This window comes from Cervus canadensis, chromosome 6, assembly GCF_019320065.1.
Source record: "Cervus canadensis isolate Bull #8, Minnesota chromosome 6, ASM1932006v1, whole genome shotgun sequence".
In the NCBI taxonomy this organism is placed as follows: Eukaryota; Metazoa; Chordata; class Mammalia; order Artiodactyla; family Cervidae; genus Cervus; species Cervus canadensis.
Window position 1 is genome coordinate 73,958,298 of NC_057391.1, and position 20,260 is coordinate 73,978,557.

General features: G+C 40.0%; 1 protein-coding gene across 2 annotated transcripts in view; it reads left to right on the forward strand.

The window, feature by feature from the left end:
* Positions 1-16,348: 16,348 nt before the first annotated feature.
* The window catches only part of PALS1 (protein associated with LIN7 1, MAGUK family member), a 73,448-nt gene continuing 69,536 nt past the window's right edge, over positions 16,349-20,260 (forward strand). The window contains exon 1 of one of the 2 annotated variants that reach the window (XM_043472324.1): positions 16,349-16,778. The gene's annotated coding sequence lies outside the window, so the exon portion shown is untranslated. The remainder of the gene's footprint in view (positions 16,779-20,260) is intronic. The other variant, XM_043472325.1, reaches the window with a different exon arrangement.

Consider the following 20,260-nt stretch of genomic DNA (forward strand, 5'->3'; position numbering starts at 1 on the left):
GCATTTGATCCATGTCAATCTTTCTTAAATCTTAATGATTGTAATTGTGGATATTGATTTTAAACTAAGTAGAAAACTATATAATTCATAAACTCAATTTTTATCTGTAGGGCTGCTTTTCTGTGGGATTGTTGAATAAATATGTTATTCTCTTTGGTTTCACTTTTCTTTTTTGGACATTAGCCCATCGCTGTGTTGTTTCTAACATGGGGTGCTCCAGGGTCCTCAAAGCCAGGACCATATTATTTCCATCTTTGTGTTTCAGTGAGCACCTGGCCTAAGAGGCAGTACTTATGGAATCAATGAATGCCATTTTCAAACAAGTTTTTTAAATTCTCTAATTTTTAAAAATAAAGGAAATACAGACAACCCCCATCCAAAGAATCATTTGGATTAAAAAAAAACAAACATTTATTTATTTGGCTGTATCAGGTCTTGGTTGCGGCACATGGACCCTCTAATTGTGTCCTGTGGGCTCGGTAGCCACAAGTAGGATCTTATTTCCCCACCAGGGATCAAACTCACATTCCCTGCATTGCAAGGCAGACTTTTAACCACTGGACCACCAGGGAAGTCCCTGTTTGGATTTTTAAAAGCCACCACTTACCTATTTTCAAAACTTTGCCAGTCCTTCTACCATGTGCTTTGCATAGATTCTCAGTCTTCACAGTAATCTGAGGGGTATGATTACTTTCCTGTTTTACAGACATGGTGAAAGTGAAGCTTGGACAATTATGTTACTTGTTCAAAATCATACAGCTAAAAATATATGTGTGTGTGTATATATATATATATATTTTTTTTAATTGTATACAAATAGTACTGGTATTTTCTACCAGTGACCTGAGTTGCAGTAACAAATATGTCTCCCATCTATCTTCCATTTCCTGTCCCACAAACAATGCTCTAGAACTACATGGTCCAATATGGTAGCAAATAGTTATGTATGGGTCTACTGAGCACTTGAAATGTGGCTAGTGCAACTGAGAAACTGAATTTTAAATTTCTTTTCATTTTAATTAAAAAAACTGAAGCAGTGTAGAATTCTTCATCAAACATAAATATTTTGAGGGTAAGGTTATGTCTTTTCACTTCAACTCTTGGAAATTTAGCATCTCTACTGTGATAAAGTGTAAAAAAGTGTAAAATATGCAATCGATTTTTAGGCCTTAGTATGAAAAAGAATGTAAAATACCTCAATAATTATTATATAGGTTGTATGTTTAAATTATAATATTTTAGCTATATTGGGTGAAAATTTAGAAATTAATTTCATGTTTCTTTTTACTTTTTAATTGGCTACTAAATAGTGTTTCACAAAATTATATATGTGGCTCATTTTATATTTCTATTGGACAGTGTTATAGGGGAAAACCTTCTACCTAGCCCCCTTGGCCCACAGCCTGGGAGATTCTTCCCTTCTTTCCTTGCTGTTCCAAAGATGAAAGGGATTTCTTTCCCACTTCTACAATCAGAGATGAAATAGAGAGCAACCAAGAGAAGATTAATATCAGGGTCATTTTTAAGATATGAATATACATAAACTAAAAGTTTCTAATTTGGAGTTGACTGTTTCATTATAGAAAATGCTTTGTTGAGAGTGATTACCTGGAACAAATTGGTTCTTTAGGAAGAAAGTCACAACCAAGACTGAGTAATATTACCCGGTAACAGAGTCCTTCAAAAGGTAGTACCAGACCACACCAACTGTGGGTGACTATGTGGAACAACTAGATCCTTCATACATCATGGCCCCTGCACAACCACTTTGGAAAACAGGAAATGCCTTACGAAGTTAAGACATTCTGATCAGATGACCAAGTGATCCTACTCTATGTATTTACTCAAGAAAACTAAAAACATGTTTACAAGACATATGTTCAAAACAAGACTTGTACACAAATATTCAAAGGAGTTTTGCTCATAATAACCAAAATCTGAAAACAAACCAAATACCTGCCGACAGGTAAACGGTTCAACAAACTGTGGTGTATTCATATATGTATGAATATATTCATACATATTCATAGTATGTATTCATACTACTTCATAACAACAACAACAAAAACATGCAGCAACAAAGTCAGATACAAAAGGAACATACATATGAAGGACTTCCCTGGCAGTTCAGTGGTTAAGACTCTGAGCTTCCAATGAAGGGGGAGTGGGTTCAATCCCTGACCAGGGAACTAGGAGCCCACATGCTCCTGCAACACGGCCAAAAGGAAGAAAATAAAAAAAGAATACCTAACTATATGATTCAATTGAATTGAATATTCATAAGACAAAATCAGTTTACAAAGCAGATTAGTAATTTCATGGAGTGGAGGTGGATAGGATATTTCATGGAGAGGATATTGACAGCAAAGTAGCAAAGGAAACACTGAGGTGAAAGGAAGTCATATTATCTTAACTTGGGTGATATTAATAGTTACAGTGGTGTATGCATTTACCTAACTTACTACTTTAAAGTGGATGCATTTTGTTGCATATAAATTATACCTCAACAAAATGATTTTTTAAGGCAGTACTATATTTTTATAGCAAAAAGAAACCCTAGGAAGTTCATTCTGAAGTTGCAAACTTTTATTAGGTGTAAACACACACACACATGCACATACACCCAAACTTGCTTGCTCTTAATAATGTACTGAATTTTTTTCTTAAAAATAGATTTTTGGTCAGAGAAAATTCATCAATATTCCATAATTGAGTTGTTTCAACTTCTGCAATACTCATTCTTTACTATGTAACACATAAGACAGGTTTATAACATTTACGTAAGATTTTAGAATTTTGTACTAGTACTCCTTTATCTTATTTTCCACATCTATAAAAATAGTTGATCTCATAACACATTGATTCCTCAGTACAGCACTGTCCAGTGGAATTTCTATGATTATGAAAAGCTCAATATCTGTGCTATCCAATATGGTCAGCATAGCCTTAGAACACAACTCTTAAGACAATGTCTATTATAAGAAAAAATATTTTCATGATCCATTATACTTTAATACAAAAATATTTTAAACTATACTTTGGAACTCTTTCAATAAAATGAAGGTGATGTTCTATGTGAAAGGGTAAATAAGTGGTACATATAAATACCAGGTATTAATCTTGAGCATATCTGGTTGTCAAGTTAGGTGGAATGGTCTGTTAATGTCAATATTTAAGGAAAATTCAACTAAAGACCTAAAAGCTCATTACATGGCTGATTTGAGTACAGTGTTACCTCTCTAGGAAGCAGATGATCTCCATAATTTGGATATGAAGTCAGTCCTTAGATGTATCATATTTGTTTGAAGGGCCTTTAGACATAAACAGACTGAGACATCAAAAGTGTACCCTTGTCCTCTGTCCCTGTTATCACCACAGGACTCTGAGCAACAGAGATGGCTATTACCTTTCTGGCTACTGGGAATGCTACTGGTGCCATTGCACGGGACCGGGATAAAGTAGAGGAATCCCAGATATTCTGGCTGGAGAACTAGCATGAGTGCTACAGGAAGCAATTCCCACAGTCATAAATTTTACCTGGAAAACACATTTTATGGTGCACTGGTGAAGTTTTGTAGGAGCAATTTTTAGATCAAATAAGATTTTGTGGGTTTTGGAACTGATTTATAACCTCACCATAACTATAACTTGTCTTTATTTGAGAGATCCTTGTGTCATAGCTCAGTTGGTAAAGAATCTGCCTGCAATGCAGGAGACCTGGGTTTGATCCCTGGGTTGGGAAGATCCCCTGGAGAAGGGAAAGGCTACCCACTTCAGTATTCTGGCCTGGAGAATTCCATGGACTGCATAGTCCGTGGGGTCACAGTCAGACAGGACTGAGCGACTTTCACTCACTCACTCACTGTATCTTTAAATACGTCAAGCAGATCTACAGTTTGCAAGGCAGGAATTCTCTGTGGCTCACTGAACACCTAAGTAAAGGCATCTTATTATGTCAAAAGCAACATGACTTCTGAAAGGGAAGACTCATGCCACAGGAGTCTATTAAAGTTCACTAAGGCTAAGTCTGAAGACAAGGGAGACTTTATAGAATTTTAGAGTATGAATTTATTTGACCTGTCCACACCTTTTGACAAAGTGCCATATCAAAAGTATTTTGCTATGTGTAGAAAGCAACTCTGCTGTGGGAGTATGGCATTTCCTATGCACATAAGAGAAAAATAAGGGTTTTCTGCAAGGACTGGGGCAGGTCCTTGGTGGGTTCGGGGAAGAGTGATACAGCTATTATTAGAGTGAAGGTGGACACAGACAATAGATTGCGATAATGCTTTAAACATTATTTGATTTTATCTCAGTTCAGTTCAGTCACTGAGTTGTGTCCCACTCTTTGCGACCCCATGGACTTCAGCATGCCAAGCTTCCCTGTCCATCATCAACTCCCAGAGCTTGCTCAAACTCATGTCCATAGAGTCAGTGATGCCATCCAACCATCTCGTCCTCTGTTGTCCCCTTCTCTTCCTGCCCTCAATCTTTCCCAGCATCATGGTCTTTTCTAATGAATCAGTTCTTTGCATGAGGTGGCCAAAATATTGGAGTTTCAGCTTCAACATCAGTCCTTCCAATGAACATTCAGGACTGATTTCCTTTAGGATTGACTGGTTTGATCTCCTTGCAGTCCAAGTGACTCTCAAGAGTCTTCTCCAACACCACAGTTCAAAAGCATCAATTCTTTGGTGCTTAGCCTTCTTTATGGTCCAACTCTCATTTCCATACGTGACTACTGGAAAAACCACAGCTTTGACTAGACGGACTTCTGTCAGCAAAGTGATATCTCTGCTTTTTAATATGCTGTCTAGGTTGGTCATAACTTTCCTTCGAAGGCATAAGTGTCTTTTAATTTCATGGCTGCAGTCTCCATCTGCAGTGATTTTGGAGCCCAAGAAAATAAAGTCTGTCACTGTTTCCATTGTTTCCCCATCTATTTGCCATGAAGTGATGGGACCGGATGCCATGATACTCGTTTTTTGAATGCTGAGTTTCAAGCCAGCTTTTTCACTCTCCTCTTTCACTTTCATCAAGAGGCTCTTCAGTTCCTCTTTGCTTTCTGCCATAAGGGTTGTATCATCAGCATATCTGAGGTTATTGATATTTCTCCCGGCAATCTTGATTCCAGTTTGTGCTTCATCCAGCCTGGCATTTTGCATGACGTACTCTATATATGACCTGGAAAACTCTACAGCTGACCTGGAAAAGGTCAGTTTTCATTCCAATCCCTAAGAAAGGCAATGCCAGAGAATGTTCAAACTACCACACAATTGCACTCATTTCACACACTAGCAAAGTAATGCTCAAAATTCTCCAAGCTAGGCTTCAACAATACATGAACCATGAACTTCCAGATGTTGAAGCTTGTTTTAGAAAAGACAGAGGAACCAGAGATCAAATTGCCAACATCTGCTGGATCATCGAAAAAACAAGAGAGTTCCAGAAAAACATCTATTTCTGCTTTACTGACTATGCCAAAGCCATTGATTGTGTGGATCACAATAAACTATGGAAAATTCTGTAAGAGATGAGAATACCAGACCACCTGACCTGCCTCTTGAGAAATCTGTATGCAGGTCAGGAAGCAACATTTAGAACTGAACATGGAAAAACAGACTGGTTCCAAATAGGAAAAGGAGTACGTCAAGGCTGTATATTGTCACCCTGCTTATTTAACTTATATTTAGAGTACATCATGAGAAACGCTGGGCTGGATGAAGCACAAGCTGGAAGCAAGATTGCCGGGAGAAATATCAATAACCTCAGATATGCAGATAACACTTATGGCAGAAAGTGAAGAAGAACTAATGAGCCTCTTGATGAAAGCGAAAGAGGAGAGGGAAAAGCTGGCTTAAAGCTCAACATTCTGAAAACAAAGATCATGGCATCCGGTCCCATCACTTCATGGGAAATAGATGGGGAAACAATGGAAACAGTGACAGACTTTATTTTCTTGGGCTCCAAAATCACTGCAGATGGAGACTGCAGCCATTAAATTAAAACACACTTACTCCTTGGGAAAAAAGTTATAACCAACCTAGGCAGCATATTAAAAAGCAGACATTACTTTGCCAACAAAGGTCCGTCTAGTCAAGGCTATGGTTTTTCCAGTAGTCATGTATGGATGTGAAAGTTGGACTGTAAAGAAAGCTGAGCACGGAAGAATTGATGCTTTTGAACTGTGGTGTTGAAGACTCTTGAGAGTCCCTTGGACTGCAAGAACCAGTCAATCCTAAAGGAAATCAGTCCTGAATGTTCATTGGAAGGACTGATGCTGAAGCTGAAACTCCCAATTCTTTGGCCACCTCATGCGAAGAGTTGACTCATTGGAAAAGACCCTGATGCTGGGAAAGACTGAAGGCGAGCGAAGAAGGGGATAATAGAGGACGCGATGATTGGGTGACATCACCGACTCAATGGACATGAGTTTGAGTAAACTCCGGGAGTTAATGATGTACAGGGAGGCCTGGCGTGCTGCAATCCATGGGGTCTCAAAGAGTCGGACACGACTGAGTGACTGACGTTAACTGAACTGAACTCTATATATAAGTTTAATAAGCAGGGTGACAATATACAGCCTTGATGTACTCCTTTCCCAATTTGGAACCAGTCCATTGTTTCATGTCCATTTCTAACTGCTGCTTCTTGACCTGCATACAGATTTATCAGGAGGCAGGTCAGGTGGTCTGGTATTTCCAGCTCTTGAAGAATTTTTCACAGTTTGTTGTGATCCACACAGTCAAAGGCTTCATCATAGTCAATGAAGCAGAAGTAGATTCTGGAACTCTCTTGCTTTTTTGATGCTCTAACAAATGTTGGCAATTTGACCTGGTTACTCTGCCTTTTCTAAAGCCAGCTTGGACGTCGGGAAGTCCTCGATTTATGTACTGTCGAAGCCTAGCTTGGAGAATTTTGAGCATTACTTTGCTAGCATGTGAGATGAGTGAAATTGTGTGGTAGTTTAAACATTCTTTGGCATCGCCCTTCTTTGGGATTGGAATGAAAAGGGACCTTCTCCAGTTCTGTGGCCACTGCTGAGTTTTCCAAATTTGTTGGCATGTTGAGTGAGCAGTTTCACAGCATCATCCTTTAGGATTTGAAATAGCTTAGCTGGAATTCCATCACCTCCACTAGCTTTGTTTGTAGTGATGCTTCCTAAGGCCCACTTGACTTTGGACTCCAGGATGTCTGGCTCCAGGTGAGTGATCACACCATCATGGTTATGTGAGTCATTAAGGTCTTTTTTGTATAGTTCTTCTGTGTATCCTTGCCACCTTTTCTTAATATCTGCTGTTTCTGTCCATACTGTTTCTGTCATTTCTTGTGCCCATCTTTGCATGACATGTTCCTTTGTTATCTCTAATTTTCTTGAAGAGATCTCTAGTCTTTCCCATTCTGTTGATTTTATCTACCTAATACAAATGGTCATTGCTCAAAGGAGAGCAACAAGCTGAAAGCTCACCGATAAAATATTCCTCAGCCATAAATATGTTAACATGTAATTTATTGATGCGGTCCACGAGGTCGCTAAGAGTCGGACACGACTGAGCAAATTTACTTTCACGTTTCACTTTCATGCATTGGAGAAGGAAATGGCAACCCACTCCAGTGTTCTTGCCTGGAGAATCCCAGGGAGGGGGGAGCCTGGTGGGCTGCTGTCTATGGGGCTGCACAGAGTCGGACACGACTGAAGTGACTGAGCAGCAGCAAAGTACTTATAACATGCTAGATTACCTGGTGATTTTAAAAATATGTCCACAAATACCTGATGTTCTTCCCTTCAAGAAATTTGCCTTTTTGGCCCTTGCCTTGGATGTAGGCTGGACTTAGCAGTTTGCTTCAAGTGGATAAAGTGGCAGTGGGGGTGGTGTGGTTTTGAATGCTAGGTCATTAAAAAGGCCCTGCAGTTTCTATCTTGGTTGTTCCTCTCTTGGATTGCTTATTCTGGGAGAGGTCAGCTGTCATGTCCTAAGGAAAAGTCCACATGGCCAGACACTGAGGCCCCTAGCTGACAGCCACCTGAGGAATATTCCTGAAAGCACTTTCTCCAGTCCAACTCACTTCAGATGACTGCAGGCTCAGATGACATCTTCTGGAGACCCCCATCCAGAGCCACCCAGCTGAAGGAGCTCCTGCTTTCCTAACCCTCAACAACTGGGATTACGGGACTTCCCTGGTGGTCCAATGGCTAAGACTCCGAGTTCCCAATGCAGGGGGCTCCGGTTCCACCCATGATCAGGAAACTAGATCCCACATACCACAACTAAGAGTTCCCACGCTGCAACAAAAATTGAAGATCCCTAGGACTGAAACTAAGACCCCATAAAAAAATAAAATAAATATTAAAAAAAGACTAAATTTACATTTGTGTGCAATTTTGCATCACAAAATCTCAATTACCCTAATTCTACTATAAGAAGAGACTGTCCTTCTGGGTATACTTTATATCAGAACTTCTAGATGTTTTTTGAAATCTGTTAATATATTTTGGATACCCTTTGAAACAGCTCAATGTTCTCATTAAAGCTAATTCAAATGTAAACGGAAAAGTAATTTTCCTAACATAGCATAAAGGAAAGGTAATTATTAATCTTCTGATGCTTTACAAGGAGCTGGCTCTTTTCACTGCTAAACACAGTTGTGCTAAAAGATGGTTTTCAAGGAATAATTGTTCAACTGTGTGTGTGTGTTAGTCACTTAGTCGTGTCTGACTCTCTGTGACACCATGGACTGTAGCCCACCAGCTCCTCTGTCCATGGGATTCTCCAGCCAAGAATACTGGAGCAGATTGCAATTTCCTTCTCCAGCAGATCTTCCTGACCCAGGGATCAAACCCAGGTCTCCTGCATTGCAGGCAGATTCTTTACCATCTGAGCTATAGCTGAATAATGGCTTTGACTTCTAGGTTACCAGATAAGAAGAAACAGGAAGCCCTCAGTTTCTGCATACTTTCAAGAGCCTTTAAACTTTGGTTTGTGTATTACAAATTAAATTTAAGTACCAAAGAAAAAACCAACAGTTCACACATTTTACCATGATTCTAGGTATATTCATCTCCTATTACAGACTTAAAAGAAAAACCAAAATCAGTGCATTTGTATTCTTGTTACCAAAGTGTTCTCAGTTCTTCTCTGCCCCAAATCAATATCACAAGGTTTAGGACACTCCTGTTTGCTATTCCAACCGTCTTGCATTTGCTTCAAGTGTTATCCAGGGGCTGTGAGACCTGAAAGCTTTCAGTCTAAGTACTTGGTTAGTCAGGCCCTGGGACTAGCTTCACACTGTTTACTTTTACTTGATTTAAAGCAGTTTATCTTCTCAAATATGGTTTGAAATTTTCTTCTAAAAAATACTCCGGAAAGTGGCCCTAAAGTGTTCTCGGTGGTACTCCAGATCTCTTATTCAACCCAACACATTTTAAAAAACTTAGTTGTGGGCCAATGCATATTCTGTTTCTTCTGGAGTATACCAGATGTGAAAGTTAGGACTTTTTCAGGAGAAAGAAGCTTGTAGAGTCCCAGTTATCTGTTTCCACTGAGTTTTTGCAAATTCCTAATTAGAATTATCTGATAATTCTAATTAGAATTATATGTGATCTGCTATTTCCATCAGAAACTCCCTTCCTCAGGCTAAGACTTCTCTACCCTGTCTCATGACATGGGTATGTATGCTCTGAACTGATATATCCACTAAAGGGTCACACATATAATAAACCCTTATAATCTGTCAGGTGTTAGAAACAAGATATCTAAGCTTGTCAGAGACATATAAGTTCAAAAGTAAAAGTTCAGTGCAACAAAATAGTTATATCTGTTACTACTTTCAAAGGAATTTCAAAGGAACTTTTTGCTTTCTAATTCTCAGTCCTATTAATCAGATGAGGATTTACTGCAGCAACTGGAATGACCCATGAAGCATAGGAAGGAGGTGGTGAAGAACAAATAGTTTTCTTTTTTGTGTTTTTTATACTATCTCTCTCCCTCAATACACAGTACTAAGAGCAAAAACAATCATGTTTTGGCAGAATTTATTCTTAAGATGGGCTAGTCATAGGACAAAATTAGACAAAGCTTAAGTTTTTCTTTGATCATTTTATCATTCCTATTCTGCATACTCACGTCTGTTTCATTCATTCATTCATAAAATATCTACCAAGTACTGTCTATGTATTCCCCTGGAGTAGGAAATGGCAACCCATTCCAGTATTCTTGCTTGGAGGATTCCACGGACAGTGGAGCCTGGAGGGCTACAGTCCAAGGGGTTGCAAAGAGTCAGACATGACTGAGCGACTATGCACGCACACACACGTTTACATGTTGGGTACTGTTTAAGATACTGAGGAATCTAAAAATAAGTAGTGGTGAATAAAATAAAGTCCTTGCCATTACATTCAAAATAACAAATATGCAACATATCAGATGGTGAATAAATACAGTGAAAAATAAAGTTGGGGAGAAGGGATAAGGAGTGCTGGAAGGTGGGGCGTGAGAGATGTTCTAGATTTTATCTAGAATAAGACAGGCCTCACTGATAAGATAACGTTTGAAATGAGACCTAAAGGAAGTGAGGGAGAGTAAGCATATGGATATTGGATGTTTCGGGCATAAGAAAAAGCAAATGCAGAGGCTCTGAGGCAGAAGCTGTTGGACTCTGTCAGGAGCAACAAAGATGCTAGCCTAGCTGGTGGGAAATGAGAAGGAAAAGAGGAGTAAAAGTTGAGGTCAGGGAGATCATGCCGGGCTGCAAGAGACTGAGCAGAGCAGTGACTTGATCTCACTTTTACTTTAGCAGGATCCTTGTGGTTGCAGTAACCAGAAAAGAAAATATGGGTGGGAAGAGCATACTGCAGTCATTCAGGCAACAGATGATGATGTCTTGGAGTAGGGTGGTAGCAGTGGGGTTGGTGAGAAGTGGTTAGAGAATGGAAACATTGTGAAGGTAGAAATAGAATCTCCTGATGGATTGAATGTGCAGTGGGAAAGAAAGCCTCAACAACTGGAAGAGTGGCATTACCATGCATAAAACTGGACGAAAATGAAAAGTTTGATGTGTTAAATTTGTAATGCTCCCTAGAAATTCAGGAGGAGGAGGTGACAACCCACTCCAGTATTCTTGCCTAGAAATCCCGTGGTTAGAGGAGCCTGTTGGGCTGCTGTCCATGGGGTCGCCCAGAGTTGGACACGACTAAAGCGACTTAGCATGCATGCATTGGAGGAGGAAATGGCAACCCACTCCAGCATTCTTGCCTGGAGAATCCCAGGGACAGAGGAGCCTGGTGGGCTGCTGTCTATGGGGTCTCACAGAGTTGGACACAACTGAAGTGACTTAGCAGCAGCAGCAGCTAGAAATTCAAATGGAGATGTTGAGTGAGCAGTTGAATAGGTGATTCTAAAGTTTACGGTAGAAGTTCAGACTAGAGATAAACTTTGGGTTTATAGTGTAAAGATGGAATTTAAAGTCACTGAGACTAGAGGAAATCATGCTGGAATGAGTGATAAAGAACATGATGATAAGAATATTTCACTCTGTTAATGCATATAGTGGTGAACACTGTTCTAAGTATTTTACATAGACATTTCATTTAGTCTTTATGACCACTGGAAGTAGCAACTTTTATTATCCTCAGTTTATAGATGAGGAAACTGAATCTTGGAGACATTAAGTGACTTTCTTATGATCAAACACCTAGTAAGTGATAGGGCTGTCTGTTCAGACCTAGGCAGAAAGAAAAGTAAAATATTGTACGTGAGAGCCCTGAGACACTTCAGCTTTTAGCATTCAGGGGGATATAAAAAAGAACAAGCAGAGGAGACTGAGCAGGAGGATCCAGTGGGTAGAAAAAGAAGTTAGAATGGTACTTCTATTGCCCAAAGGACAAAAGGAGAAAATGCTCATGGATGTCAAATGCTGACAGTGGCTCAAGGAAGATGAGGACAGAACACTGACCTTTGCATTTAAGAATGTGGCTCTTTCAGCCCTCAGATTGGGAGAAAATAATAGCAAACAAAGCAACAGACAAAGGATTAATCTCAAAAATATACAACCAACTCTTGCAGCTCAATTCCAGAAAAATAAATGACCCAGTCAAAAAATGGGCCAAAGAACTAAACAGACATTTCTCCAAAGAAGATATACAGATGGCTAACAAACACATGAAAAGATGCTCAACATCACTCATTATCAGAGAAATGCAAATCAAAACCACAATGAGGTACCATTACACGCCAGTCAGGATGGCTGCTATCCAAAAGTCTACAAGCAATAAATGCTGGAGAGGGTGTGGAGAAAAGGGAACCCTCTTACACTGTTGGTGGGAATGCAAACTAGTACAGCCGCTATGGAGAACAGTATGGAAATTTCTTAAAAAACTGGAAATAGAACTGCCATATGACCCAGTGATCCCACTCCTGGGCATATAACACTGAGGAAACCAGATCTGAAAGAGACACGTGCACCCCAATGTTCATCGCAGCACTGTTTGTAACAGCAAGGACATGGAAGCAACCTAGATGCCCATCAGCAGACGAATGGATAAGGAAGCTGTGGTACATATATATCATGGACTATTACTCAGCCATTAAAAAGAATTCATTTGAATCAGTTCTAACGAGATGGATGAAACTGGAGCCTATTATACAGAGTGAAGTAAGCCAGATAGATAAAGACCAATACAGTATACTAACACATATATATGGAATTTAGAAAGATGGTAACGATAACCCTATATGCAAAATAGAAAAAGAGACACAGATGTACAGAACAGACTTTTGGACTCTGTGGGAGAAGGCGAGGGTGGGATGTTTCGAGAGAACAGCATCGAAACATGTATATTATCTAGGGTGAAACAGATCACCAGCCCAGGCTGGATGCATGAGACAAGTGCTCGGGCCTGGTGCACCGGGAAGACCCAGAGGGATCGGGTAGAGAGGGAGGTGGGAGGGGGGATCAGGATGGGGAATACATGTAAATCCATGGCTGATTCATGTCAATGTATGACAAAAATCACTACACTATTGTAAAGTAATTAGCCTCCAACTAATAAAAAAATAAATGGGAAAAGAAAAAAGAATGTGGCTCTTCACAAGGCTGCTTTGAAGCAATGGTGGAGTTAAATCAGAGTGGTGGTGATGGAGTTATATCTCTCACAATCAGAGAGGGTGTGAAAGAGGACATATGAGGCGTTAAGAGTTCAGCTCTTTGGAGTTCAGCACAGGTACCACTCCAGATCCAGTCATAGGTATTCACATATGGATATGAATCAAAGTGACTGCTGAGATGAACACATTAAAAAAATAGAGATTTGATTGGGAGCTTGGTGAGGAAAAGATATAGGTAACATTATAGTCCTTTTCAAGGAGAACAAACTTGATTTCCTTTCGCTTGGCATTCAGTCTTGGACTTTTCTTCATTAGATAAATTTCCAAGCTCCAAATTTGCTTACATCCTCCCTCCAAAATAAAAATTCTCCTGGGTCATGTTTTATTTCCTCACATCCTCAGCCTAGCACAGAACCAGCAAAGAAGGGTACAAATAAAAGTGTGATAAATGACTAACATCCTAAATAATGAATATCCTACCCTGAAGTTACTGTAGACTAGTTGCTGCTCCTATAAAAAGCCCATATTTGTCTCTGTGGACTACACTCAGTCATTCAAATTGATTAAAATTTTATATCTATCTTTTAAAAGCCATATGTGAGATCTTTTCCTATTATTGTGGGTATTTTCATAGTAGTTTACTCTCCATTTCTCTTGTCCCCTAACCCCCACCATTAGAAGTTAGTAAAGCTTCTCTTAGTATAAGACTACCTTTCTCAAAGTCCACAGAGCACCTTATTTCCATACTTTCCCTTGTATTTTACCTATGTGAACGTGTCTTAGCTTGTCTGTTCTCTTACCTTTTTATAGTCAAGGACAGGAACTGTCACGTGTTTTGATTCCCTACAGCCCAGTGCTTAGCACAGAGGAAGTACTCAATGTATGTATCTTAAATTAATGAGTGAACATGAAAGTTGATTGAGTTGAATTAATACTGACCTATACTGAATGATACCAAAGCTAAAGGCAGACAGTTAGACCTCCCATTCCACATGGCAACAACTACACAGTGTTCCTAGCTTAAGGTCATAATATTTCTAGCTAAGTTTATGAAAGGTTAAGAAGTACAGAACTATAAAATATCAAAATAATAACAACTAAGCCCAATTAAATTAGAAAAGTTTATGGTTTGTTGGTTTGTTTTCTGGGTTTTTTTGCATTTAAGAAATTTTTAGATATTCGTTGAATAATTAATATGCCTACTAATTTGTTGTTTCATAACTTCTCTGTTGATTCATAGCATCTGAATCAGTGAGTATTCTTTTAACTTACATTATTTCTGATCACCTGGTTCATACAATTATGAAGTGATTAAGTTATCAATTCAGTTATGAAAATTCAGATTTCACTGGTACACAGAGGTGATAAAACCAAAGGGATATAATAACCTTAGTTAAGAATTTCATATCTAATGGTTAATGGTAGAATCTTGAAAACTGAGATTTCAGACAGAGTTGTTGCAAATATCTGAAATGCAGTATTAATATACTTCCCCAAAACCTTTAATGACATAAAATAGCACAATATTTTATTAAGTTAACATGTAATAGAAGCTGTTGTCAGATGATGGGCTGAGCAGATGCCAAAATGAGGAAGGAGGAAGGGTATTTACTATGATTACTCTCCATGGTACACTTGATTTTACAGTTTGGCTTTCATTACTCATCCAAAGTACTTACAAATTTGCCAGGGTGATTCAGTGGGTGAACTGCTTTGTGACAAGGATAGACAATTCTTCTGACTGGAGCTTCAACCACAAATTGCCCATTTTATTCTATTTGAGGATGAATATTATATTTTTTCAACCGTTGATGCTATCCATGTTAGATTCCATATAAGAAGGAGACTTCCAGAATCTTAAAACTAGAAAGAGAAAAAAGTAGTTAACTTGTTGATTTACACATGAGAAAACTGAGGCCAGGGAAACTTGTCAGGCATCCAAATCACAGAACTAGTTAATATCAAAGCTAAAACTCAAATCCAGTCACCTTGCCTCCAGTTTCTATACTGCCCATTCTTTGAACTGTCCTTCATTTGCACATAAGACAAGTAATTTAAGTGACTTGGGGATTCTGGGAATGGTTCTATTCACCAGAAAATAAACTTTTTATTTGCCATAGGTTCTACACTCGTTGAAGATGAAAATACCTTTAGAAAGTAAAAATAATAATTAACATTTGTATAGCACTTCACAAAGGAATGTCCACGTATTTTGAGGCCGGTAGCTGCTATCTCACAGATAGTTGTCAGCATTTTACTGGGATAAGATCCTATGACAGAGGAGTCTAAACAGCTGTGGAAGCAAGAGTTCATTTGGGTGGGGTCTTCTGCAAACTGCTTGAGGCCAAGCAATTGAAGTGATGGGTAAAGAGAGACTACCTTCTATGGAGGCCATTACTTTGAAAAGTTGCATCAATGATTCTAACTGGAGGTGAGTTTGTCCCCCAGGAGATCTCTGACAACGTCTAGAGACATCTCTGATGGTCACAAATGGGGGTAGTAGTGCTGTTGGTATCTAGTGGGTAAGAGACCAGGGGGGATGCTGCTACACATCCTAAATTGCACAGGACAGCCCCCAGAGAATTATTTGGCCCAAATGTCAATACCGCTGAAGTTGAGAAACCCCGAGCTAAAAGGAAAACAAACAAAAACTCATCGAGGAACTAAAGGAAGTTTCTTGAATTATTACTTATTTCACGTATTTAACAACTTAGAAAAGGAAATTGATCCCTCTTCTCACACACACAGACTTTTTTGTTTCCTTTCCTTTTTGGATATGGCTAACAGTTTCCAGGGAATCATGAAGACTGTTCATATGGATTTCCTTGCACTGGATGTGGGTTGGCCCAGGTACTTGTTTTGTGCAACAGCTGTGGCCCTCTTCTGTGGCATCCTTCCTGTCTGGTTTTCAGAATTCGGTCCTAGCTGCTAGCTTTGTGAAGTCTTCCATGGTAGCAGAGAATTCTTTCTTGGGACACCACACACATCCAAGTGTTCGGGTATGTCATGGTTCTTTTCTACACAAATGTTAGATTGTGTGACGTGCCTCACAGGACATGACGAGTCGCCTCAAGGGGAACCAGATTTTCTTCAGCAGCTGACGGACATTCAGGGAGATAAGAAAGGTCTGTAAAGCGTGAGCCCGCCCACTGCGTCTTAGCGAAACCTCACGTCCTCACATAACCTGGCCAGTGAGCTCAAGCCAAAAGCAGTTCCCTAGAGCCTGAAAGCCCGAAACACTTCGCGTTTTCCACTTGAGGCGCGCGACTGCGCGCGCGGGCGGCCCCTCAGGAGCTGCAGAGCGGACCAATGAGCGGGCCCGCTCTCCGCGCCGGCTCGGGATTGGGCGAATCGCGCCAGCCTCTCTGCCAAACAGCGGGCAGGCGTGCAGAGGAGCGGCTGGGATAGGCGCGCCCACTGCGCCAGAGTCCCGGGAGCGCGTGCGCGGTCTCGCGGCAGCCGCGGGGGCCGGTCTCGCGCGGTCTCGAGGTGGAGTCACTGGCGGCGACGGCGGCGACTGGCGGTGGGGCGGGGGCGGGGATTTAAGATTGTGAGGTAGGGAATCGAGTTTCTGGATTCTTTATCCGGTATTTTAAGTGCCGCTGGGAAGCTGTCGTTTCTGCAGTGTTTAGAGGAGGCCGGGGCGGGAGGAGCGGCAGTCGCCGTGGCGCGGAGGTAAGAGGCTGACCGGCGGCGGCTCGGTGTGGAGGTCTTAATCAACAGGTCCTAGCGAGCGGCTGGGGGAGGCGCGGCCGCGCTCACCCCCTCCCCCACGCGCGGGCCAGGGCGGGACCCCGGGTTGCTTCGCGGGCTGCTTCAGGCAGCGGGAGCCCGGCCGGCAGCGGAGGGTGTCAGCTCAACCTTTGTCCCTCGGAGGAACGCTGCTTGGCGGTGCCCGCTCCCTCTGCCTTGGCTAACGACCCACCACAGCAGGTCTCCGGCCCGCCCTGCCCGAGGTGCAGGGAGGCGCCTGCCCTCTGCGCCCGCGCCTCGGGGTTCGCAACTCTCCGGACTCTCTCCAGGCCGGGTCGGGGATCTTGGCGGGGCGAAGAACACTTTCCTTTGGTAGACGGAATGTAGTCGTCGTTTCTCTGCCTGACTCAGCTGCTGGTATTCGGCTCCTCGCTGCAGTCTTGAAACAAATAAACAGTTCTTACTTCCTCGTAACCATTTTTAAAGAAAAGTCTAATCCCGTTCATGGTTTCTGATAATTTAAGTTTGCAGGTTGAAGTTGGAAGCCTGTAAATTGTTGTCAGCTGCGTTTAACGAGAGGGTTTAAACAGTCTTGGGTACAAATTATGTAACTTCCTAATGATAATAACTCACCTTCTGTCTAGTTGATCGACATACAGTAAGATGTTAAGAATTTAGGTTTCCGTCGAAAGGTTTTTCTTGGCAGTTGACGTTCAAATTAAAATCTCGTACCTAGGAGGTTTTTAGAAGTACTACACAGTGTGTGTTTTGTCTCCGTTCTCGTTTAGAATCGTGAAAATTTAGATTTGGTAAGCCCTTGGAACAAAAATTTTGAAATTTCGATTTTAATGACAAGGTGAAAGGTGTTAATATTTGTGTTTTTTTTTAAGTGTTACATGTTAATGATGGTGTTCTAATTATGCTTTTGGTTTATACCGGAAATTAATATCCTAATAAATTCTTCAAGTGGCATGCTGGTTATTGGTGTCTTTGAAGTGTAAGTATTGGGATAATGAAATTGTTAAATAAACTCTTTGGGATTGTAAACTACTGATTATTTAGAAAATTTCTGTAGATTTGCATGTTACAGGTTTTAAAAGGCTTTTTATACTATTGTAGCAAGCGGAAGCTCTTATAGTGTAGGAACTCTGTAGAAAAATACAGAAAGAAGTTCATCATTTTATCTTTGTTAAAGTAAATCTTACCATGTAGTTGAATGACATTTGGCCACACAGACTAGAACTTGAGAAGATTGACTCAGTAATATTAACATATTTTAGAATGATAAACTACAAAAGGATGTGCAAATTTTACTTGAGGGTTGCCCAACGTAGTAGGACTTCCCTCATAGCTCGATCGGTAAAAAATCTGCCTAGAGTGCAGGAGACCTGGGTTGATTCCTGGGTCGGGAAGATCCTCTGGAGAAGGAAATGGCTACCCACTCCAGTATTGCTGGGAGAATCCGGAGGACCCTGCCTGGCAAGCTACAGTCCATGGGATTGCAAGAGTTGGACACGACTTAGCGACTAAACCACTACCACCAAGTTAGTAGGGTGAGTTTAGGAGTTTATATGATCTTTCTGAATGATTATTATATGTTTAAAAAGCTCATCACAGACATACAAGAAATTTGGCCCATTTTTCGTATCAGTATCCTTGTTGAGTTGGAAATAATCTTAGTCTTTGTATAGTCTAACCTCTTCATTTTCCAAGAAAAGGAAAGTGAGGTGTATAGATAGATTAGTTAGCAGCAGAGTTGGAACTAAATGTTAAAATGTTTGCCTTCAGATTTCCAGTACAGTGTTCTTTTCATTATATACTATTATTAAATAAACTGATAAGTTAAACCCTTCTCAAAAATCATACATGGAGCCAGCAGAGTTGATTTTTTTTCCCTTATGCATTTTTTCCTTTTCTTTTTTAAATAACCACTAACCACAATTAATTCATTCCTTCACTGAAGGGTTATTCTCAGTTTTTCAGTGTTTCAGACAATGTTTAGTGAACATCCGTGTGCATATCTCCTTGAACACATTTGTAAAGTTTTCTCTGGGATGAATTGCTGGGCCATAGGTTGATGTGCATTTTCAACTTTGCTAGCTGCCAAATAAGACTCTAAAGTTGTAACAGTTTACAGACCTGCCAACAGTATATGAGTCACCCTTATCCACATTTAGAATTGCCAGATTGGCGTTGTCAGATTTTTTTATTTGTGCCAGTCAGATGGGTGAGAAATGATAGTTATTTTCCTTCTTTCACAAAGGCTTTAACTTTATTTTTAATTTTGGTGAAGTGAAATTAACTCTTTCTGTTGTACAGTTATCTTGACAGATACATAGAGCTACGCAACTACCAAAATTGAGACTCCCAGTTACAGTTCCAGCACCTGAAATTCCCTTGAGCTGTTCTTTTATAGTCTTTAACTGCTGGCAACTGATATTGATTATTGTCTTTCCCTGTAATTTGGCTTTTCTAGAATATCAGGTAATGGAATTATATAATGTTTAGCCTTTTGAGTCTGGTTTCTTTAATTTAGCATAATACTTTTGAGTGTTTGTTCATGTTGAGTGTATTAACAATTCTTTATATTGCTGAATGTAGTGTTCCAGTGTATGGATGTATCACAATTTATCCATCTACCAGTTGAAAGACATTTGAGTTTTTGTTTGGACTATGAATAAAGCTGCTATAAATCTTGGTCAGCAAGTTTTTATGTGAACACAAGCCGCCTTTTCTCTTGGATAAGCACCTCCAAGTGAAATGTCTGGGTCATGTGGGAAGTGTATGTTTAATTTAAAAAATATGTGTTAGGTAGAATAGTGGCCAACAGAGATGTTCTGCTTCCTGGAAGCTATGAATAAATTAGGTTACATGACAAAAGTGAATTAAAGTTGTAGCTGGAATTAATCAACTGACTTTAAAATATAGTTTATCCTGAGGTTATCCAGGTGCTGTGACTAGTGTATCACAAAGGTTCTTAAAAGCACCTTAAAAGAGAAGGTAGAAAGGTTTAACAGTGGGAGCAGGGACAGAGAGATGCAGAGTTCTTGGTTTTGAGGTTGGAGAATTTGGGGCATAAGCTAAAAAATATGGTCTCTGGAAAAGGCCAGGAAATGGATTAATCTTTAGACCTCCTGAAAAGGATGGAGTTCTGCCAACAACTTGATTTTCATCAGAGAGACTTGTGTCAATTATTTAACCTACAGAACTGTAAAATAAGTTTACGTTGTTTTAAGCCACTAAATTTGTGGCAACTTGTCACAGTAGTATAGGAAACTATATGCTGTAAGAGACATTTTCCAAAGAGGCTAAATTATATTCTCAATGGTGGTGTATTAGTATTCTAGTTACTTTACGTTCTAATCAACACTTGGTATGATCACTCTTTTTAATTTTAGTCATTGTAATAGGTAAATATATAGCAGTATTTCATTGTGGTTTTTATTTCAGTTTTTCTCGTGAAT